Genomic DNA, 7,732 nt, shown 5'->3' on the forward strand with positions numbered 1-7,732 from the left:
TGCTATTCCTATTTCCCAAATCTTTGCCAAAGAGCCTCTGATTGTAATTTTACCTAGCAGATACCTGTCTTCCTAAACCAAGACAGATTTTGGCGCCCAACGTGGGGCTTGAGGGCACTGAGAAAAGAAAAGGGAAGAGAAATAGCAGTTCTTAACTAACCTAGTACTTTCTTTTGTGTGCGTTGGATATAAAAACCTCATTAGGCTGCATCATGTGGTCTAACTTAGCCTGGTTTGGGTGGCATGTGGTTGTGGCTGTATTCCTTCCATTTGCAGGCCCTTATCTAAACATGGGCCCTATAACTAAGGCTACTGTGACTGTCATCCAGTTTATTTTATGGCTTAATAAGGTGAAGAACTCATGGATTTTTAATTTCCTCTGGAAGGCAGGCACATGGATTCAGGGCTATCGTACACTAACTGTGTGTTTTTGGAGTTACTTTAACAATGGTACCTACTGTGAAGAAATGACACCGGGGGAAGTTTCTTTTTCCCAACCCTTTACCCATCTCTTTGGGTCTGCCCCACCAGTTTTTGAAGGGTTTAAATCCTCTCTGAATGTTAATGATATCATACAATGGCTGGTGCTGCTAATAGGCATATTCTATTTAGCATTCAGAGATAAGGGAAGATTGACCTGGATAACCACCCTGATACCTACTCCACAGAATAGGGATGATACCCCAGAGCCTGACTCTGCCCCACAGCCTGCCTCAGAAAGGACCCACCCGGATTGCGTTGAGGTTCTGGTAAAAGAGATAGGCCAAATGCTGAAGGAGTACATTTCCCCAGCTCATGAAAAACCCTCCCCCTGCCCCGAGAAGGCAGAGACTGATGGTGCAGCAGTGGAACCCACAGATGTTACAACTGTCCAGGTTCCAGCTGAACCACAAGGGCAGCCACAGCCAGCAGCAGTCGCCCCTGTGGAAACAAGGAAGTGTAAAGTGAAATCGTCAGATCCTGGTATTAAGGATAAGAAAGAAGGGTCCTCACAGTCCACAGAAGAGCCACAGGTTGAGATCATCACTGAGTCCCTGACATATGAAAGTCTACGTAATCTGCAAAAAGATATTGCACGACGAGGACGTGAGGCTTATACAGCCTTGCTACTTCGAGTCTGGGACCTTATGGGTACAGGTGTGCAACTTGATAGTGCTGAAGCAAGGAATTTGGGACCCTTGACCCAGGACTCAGGTATAAATCAGATATTTGTAAGAGAGCAAAGGCCCCTTCCCCTTTGGGAACGACTTCTAATGAGTGTGAGAGAGAGATTTGTCCACAGAGACAGAATGCAAGAGCACAACAATAGAATGCGATGGAAGACCTTTGAGGAAGGAATCCAACAGTTGAGAGAAGTGGCAGTATTGGAAGTACTTTTTGGGAGGACCGGACAGCATGATAATGACCCCGACAAGGTTAAATGCACAGGGCACATGTTGTGGAATCTGGCAACTCATGGACCATCCCAATACGCCACATTCATCGCAACAATTAATGCCGAGGATAACCGAGAAACAGTGGGTTCTGTTGCCAACAAGCTCAGAAATTATGAAAGTATGATCAGTGGCCCAATGCAGGCTCATGTCTCTGCGGTGGTGAAGGAACTCAAAGAGGAGATAAAGGAGGTGAGAGAGGAGATGAGAAGGAACAGTTCCCATGTAGCACCGGTGCGAGTCACAGGCCCCAGAATCAGAGCCCAACATCCCCCAGCGAGAGAGAGGGTACACCCCTCGAGCTGACCTGTGGTTTTATCTGCGGGACCATGGGGAGGACATGGGAGCGTGGCATGGGAAACCTACTTCTGTCCTGGCAGCACGGGTACGTGAGCTCAAGGAGAGAAACGCTAACAGAGGGAGTTCCACTAGAATGAAGGTAGCCTCAGCCTCCCATGAGCAAGCTGCCAGGTATTACAGAGGTGGGAATGCTGTGTCAGATTCCCTTGAAGGAACCTCTACTATGTATGTCCAAGAAGGGAATAATAACCAGTGCTAGAGGGGCCCTGCCTCTAGCCAGGAAGAGGCACGGGAAAATCGGGTTTTTTGGACTGTGTGGATTCGATGGCCTGGCACATCAGAGCCACAAAAATATGAAGCTTTAGTAGACACTGGGTCGCAGTGTACTCTAATGCCATCAGGACATGTGGGGGCAGAACCGATTTCCATTGCCGGGGTGACGGGGGGATCACAGGAATTGACTCTGGTTGAAGCCGAGGTGAGCCTGACCGGGAAGGAGTGGCAGAAACTTCCAATTGTGACCGGCCCAGAGGCTCCATGTATTCTGGGCATAGACTTCCTCAGGAATGGATATTATAAAGACCCTAAAGGACTCAGATGGGCTTTTGGAATAGCTGCTGTGGAGACAGAGAACATTAAGCAGTTGAACACCTTCCCGGGACTATCAGAGAACCCATCTGCAGTGGGACTTCTGAAGGTAGAAGAACAACAAGTACCTGTTGCCACCTCGACAGTGCACCGTCGGCAGTATCGGACAAATTGGGACGCCGTGATCCCCATCCACAAGATGATCCGTGAGCTGGAGAGCCAAGGGGTGGTCAGCAAAACCCACTCACCCTTCAACAGCCCCATCTGGCCTGTGCGCAAGTCTGATGGAGAATGGAGACTGACTGTGGACTATCGTGCATTGAATAAAGTGACTCCACCGCTGAGCGCTGCTGTGCCGGACATGCTGGAACTTCAGTACGAGCTGGAGTCCAAGGCAGCGAGGTGGTATGCCACTATTGACATTGCCAATGCATTTTTCTCCATTCCTCTGGCTGCAGAATGCAGGCCTCAGTTTGCTTTCACCTGGAGGGGCGTGCAGTACACCTGGAACCGGCTGCCCCAGGGGTGGAAACACAGCCCCACCATCTGCCATGGGCTGATCCAGGCTGCACTGGAGAAAGGTGAGGCTCCGGAACATCTACAGTACATTGATGACATCATTGTGTGGGGAAACACTGCAGCTGAAGTGTTCGAGAAAGGAGAGAGGATCATCCAGATTTTGCTGAAAGCCGGGTTTGCCATCAAGAAGAGCAAAGTCAAGGGACCTGCCAGAGAGATCCAGTTCCTGGGAGTAAAGTGGCAAGATGGACGGCGGCAGATCCCCACTGAGGTCATTGATAAGATCACAGCAATGTCTCCACCGACCAGCAAAAAGGAAACACAAGCTTTCCTAGGAGCCATAGGTTTTTGGAGGATGCACATTCCTGAGTACAGTCAGATCGTGAGCCCTCTCTACCTGGTTACCCGCAAGAAAAACAATTTCCACTGGGGCCCTGAACAGCAACAAGCCTTTGCCCAGATCAAGCAGGAGATTGCTCATGCAGTAGCCCTTGGCCCAGTCAGGACGGGACCAGATGTGAAGAATGTGCTTTATTCTGCAGCCGGGAACAACGGTTTGTCCTGGAGCCTTTGGCAGAAGGTGCCAGGGGAGACCCAAGGCCGACCACTGGGATTCTGGAGTCGAAGTTACAGAGGATCTGAAGCCAACTACACTCCCACAGAGAAGGAGATCTTGGCCGCCTATGAAGGAGTTCAAGCCGCCTCAGAAGTGATTGGCACAGAAGCACAACTCCTCTTGGCACCCCGACTACCAGTGCTGGGGTGGATGTTTAAAGGAAAGGCTCCCTCCACGCACCATGCCACTGATGCCACATGGAGCAAATGGACTGCCCTCATCACACAGCGTGCCCGTATTGGAAACCCAAATCGCCCTGGGATTTTGGAGATAATTACAAACTGGCCGGAAGGAGAAAACTTCGGTCTCACGGACGAAGAGGAGCAGGAACAAGTGACACGGGCTGAAGAAGCTCCTCCGTACAACCAACTGCCAGCAGAAGAAACACACTACGCTCTTTTCACTGACGGTTCCTGTCGCATCGTGGGAATGAACCGTAAGTGGAAAGCAGCCGTATGGAGCCCCACACGACAGGTTGCAGAAGCCACTGAAGGAGAAGGGGGATCAAGTCAGCTTGCTGAACTCAAAGCTGTTCAATTAGCCCTTGACATTGCTGAAAGAGAGAAGTGGCCAAAGCTCTACCTCTACACTGATTCGTGAATGGTAGCCAATGCTCTGTGGGGCTGGCTGGAAAGGTGGAAAAAGGCCAACTGGCAGCATAGAGGAAAACCAATCTGGGCTGCTGATGAATGGAAGGACGTTGCCACTCGTGTAGAGAAGCTGCCTGTGAAAGTCTGCCATGTAGATGCCCATGTTCCCAAGAGTCGGGCTAATGAGGAACACCAAAACAACAAGCAGGTAGATCAGGCTGCCAAGATAGAAGTGTCAAAAATAGATTTAGATTGGCAACACAAGGGAGAGTTGTTCCTAGCCCGATGGGCCCATGATGCCTCGGGTCATCAGGGCAGAGATGCCACCTATAAGTAGGCCCGAGACCGAGGGGTGGATTTAACCATGGACAGTATTTCTCAGGTTATCCATGACTGTGAGACGTGTGCTGCAATCAAGCAAGCCAAGCGGGTGAAGCCCTTATGGTATGGTGGGCGGTGGTCCAAATATAAAAATGGGGAAGCCTGGCAGATTGACTACATCACCCTTCCCCAAACCCGCCAGGGCAAGCGTTATGTGTTAACCATAGTGGAAGTCACCACTGGATGGTTGGAGACCTACCCTGTGCCTCATGCTACTGCCCGGAACACCATCCTGGGCCTGGAAAAACAAGTCCTGTGGAGACATGGCACCCCTGAGAGAATCGAGTCGGACAATGGGACTCATTTCAAGAATAGTCTTATAAGCACCTGGGCTAGAGAACATGGCATTGAGTGGGTGTACCATATTCCTTATCATGCACCAGCGGCCGGGAAAGTTGAACGGTGCAATGGCCTGCTTAAAACTACCTTGAAAGCACTGGGTGGGGGAACCTTTAAGAATTGGGATACTGATTTAGCAAAGGCCACCTGGTTGGTGAACACTCGAGGTTCCACCAACCGAGCAGGTCCTGCCCAATCTGAGCCCTTGCAAAAGACAGACGGAGATAAGGTTCCAGTGGTACACATGAGAGGTATGCTGGGAAAAACTGTTTGGATTAATCCTGCCTCCAGCAAAGACAATCCCATCCGTGGGGTTGTCTTCGCTCAGGGACCAGGTTGCACCTGGTGGGTGATGCAAAAGGATGGAGAGACCCGATGCATACCTCAAGGGGACCTTGTTTTGGGGTGAACTACCCATGACAATGTGGCTGCATCCATATTTGCATATATATATATGTATTTTTAATAGTTAAAACTCAATGTAATATGTTTGTATGGGAAAAAAATTCGGGGTGGATAATGTTGGGGGTTGGGTTTGTTCCTTCTTTCTCTGGGGAATTTTTTCCCCACGGGTTGCCAAGGGGACCGGGTGTTGGATACTTGAGAGTGCTTGGCTGAAACAAAGAGACGGACAAAAGGTGGAAGGGGGAGATAACGCAGGTAAAAGACACAGCTTGAGGCAGCTGCGTGCTTTTCTGCTTCCGGCGTTCGGGAGACGCGTGTCGGCCGCTCCTGGAGGATCTCAGCCGCCGCAAAGCACGCCGAGCAGAAGCTGGGCCACTTTTCTGCCTCGCCTTCGGCTCCTTCGGCGCTGCTCCTCTTGCTGCAGCGTGACCCTGCACCCCCTGCCCTGCCGGGACATCCTGCCCCTGCCTGCCGGGACACCCTGCCATCCCAGCTACCAGCCCGGGACTTTTCCACTGTTCCAGCTTGGTGCTCTGAGGATCCTGCAGGGACACTGAAACCAAACTGCCCTGGGTTTTGTGAAACAAAGCCCTCAAGGTTCTTGGTACTGTTGTCGTTTGTCATTAATGCTGTAGTTGTTTGGTGGGGGGGGAGTTTTTTTTGTGTTTGTTTGCTTTGTATTACATACTAGTAAAGAACTGCTATTCCTATTTCCCAAATCTTTGCCAAAGAGCCTCTGATTGTAATTTTACCTAGCAGATACCTGTCTTCCTAAACCAAGACAGGCTGGAAGGGAGAAGAGACAGGGCTGGGAGGGGTGCCACTGCAGGGACAGCAGCACCAGGGCATGGAGTGTTGGGGCTGTCCACAAACTGTGCTTGTGTGGCACAGACCCCTCAGGGGCAGGGACATCACGGCCACCCTATGCTCAGGTAGGACACGGGGATACTGTGGACACCCTGAAAATGGGGACACCAGAACCACCCCATACTGGCACAGGTCACCCCCACCAGCCCCATGGTGCCTCCCCAAATCCCTGTGTTCCATCATTGTCCCAACATTCCTGTCCCATTGTTCCTGTCCCCACACCCACCCCACAACCCTGGCACCATTCGTGCACTGGCTCTGCCGGCCTTGGGGACGTCAGGGGACCCCACAGTCCCCCTGTGCCCCCTCCCCACCGGTCTCTGCCTCACCAGGGCCCATCCTCAGGGTGTCAGGCCCGTGCCCGGGGCACTCACCCCACAGGAGCAGCGCCACCTTCCCGGCCATCCCCGTGTCCCCGGCCATCCAGGCTGGCTGTCACATACTCCCAGGGGTGGCTGTCCCCCGGGTGGTGTCTCTTTGGCCAGGGTGGAAGAAGGCAAGGTCAGGTCTTACCATCATGTGGAGATGGCCCTTTGTGGGGGTGGGGTGGCCACAAGCTGGGGACACGCTGTGGGCAGGGTGGGGCAGGCTGGGGACAAGGCTGGGTGGCCCAAGATGTGACATGGAGTTCTCAGGAGTGGGCGCTCAGGGGGTTGGGGAGCCAGGGATGGGGTCCCTGGGGAATGGAGGTCCTGAGGAGGGGGAGTCACCAGGAATGGGGGTGCAATGGGAAAGGGAGGCCCCAGGGCTGGAGGGACACAAGGATGGGAATGACAGGGGAACATGGGCTCCAGGGATTTGGGGTCATGGGATGGGTGTGCCAGGGGACAGGTGCAGGGAGAATGTGGGATCCCATGTGATTGAGGAGTCCTGGGACAATCAATGTCCTGCGGGAAGGGAGGTTGTAGGGGATGTAATGAATGGGAGAGGGTTCCGTGGACATGGGGTCCTGGGCCATGGAGACCCTGAAGAATGGCAGTTGTGGGATGGGTGTCCCAGGGAGGGGGAACATAAGGAATTAGGAGGCCAGACATGGGCAGCTGCTGTTCTGGCCTGTGGGTCACAGCTCCTTCCCTGGGTGCCTCAGATTTTGGGGTGACCCAGAGCCCAGCAAGTTCCCCCAAGGTGCTCGTGGACTGGTGATCACCAGGTAGGTTCTGAGGGGCTCTGGGTCTGTGTTCCCCCACCCCCAAGGACCTTTTTCATCTCCTCATTATACATTTCCTTCCTTTTTCCCCTCAATTTCACAACCCCCCAGTTCATGCCTTGATGATCCTGGGGAGCACCTGAGCAGGGAACGGGTTGGAGGGACCCCAGGGGGGGGGAAGCAGGGGTGAGGGGTCTGCAGGGAGGGTGGGAGGCTGTGGGGGATGGGGGTGTCGGGCTGAGTCCCTCAACACTTTCACTTTCTCTCTCCTGCAGCAGAAGGAAGAGGCTGTGCGTGCTGAGTGTCACACGGGGGGCGGGTCCTGTCCTGGGGGGCAAATCCAGGGGGTGCCTGTCCTGGGGGGATCCTGTCCTGGGGGGGACACATGCTGGCCAAGGGGGTCCTGTCCTGGGGGATGGCAGCTCCGGGAGGGGTCCAGACTCCTCCATTCACACTCGCCCCCTGCAGGATGTGAGCCGGCAAGAGCAGCTCGGGAATGGAGCCCCAGGCAGGAAGGAGCTCCCCAACTCCTCCGCCTTGAAGCCAG

Source organism: Chamaea fasciata, unplaced genomic scaffold (assembly GCF_029207755.1).
Source record: "Chamaea fasciata isolate MVZ Bird 193981 ecotype frontalis unplaced genomic scaffold, bChaFas1.0.hap1 SCAF_31, whole genome shotgun sequence".
Taxonomy (NCBI): Eukaryota; Metazoa; Chordata; class Aves; order Passeriformes; family Sylviidae; genus Chamaea; species Chamaea fasciata.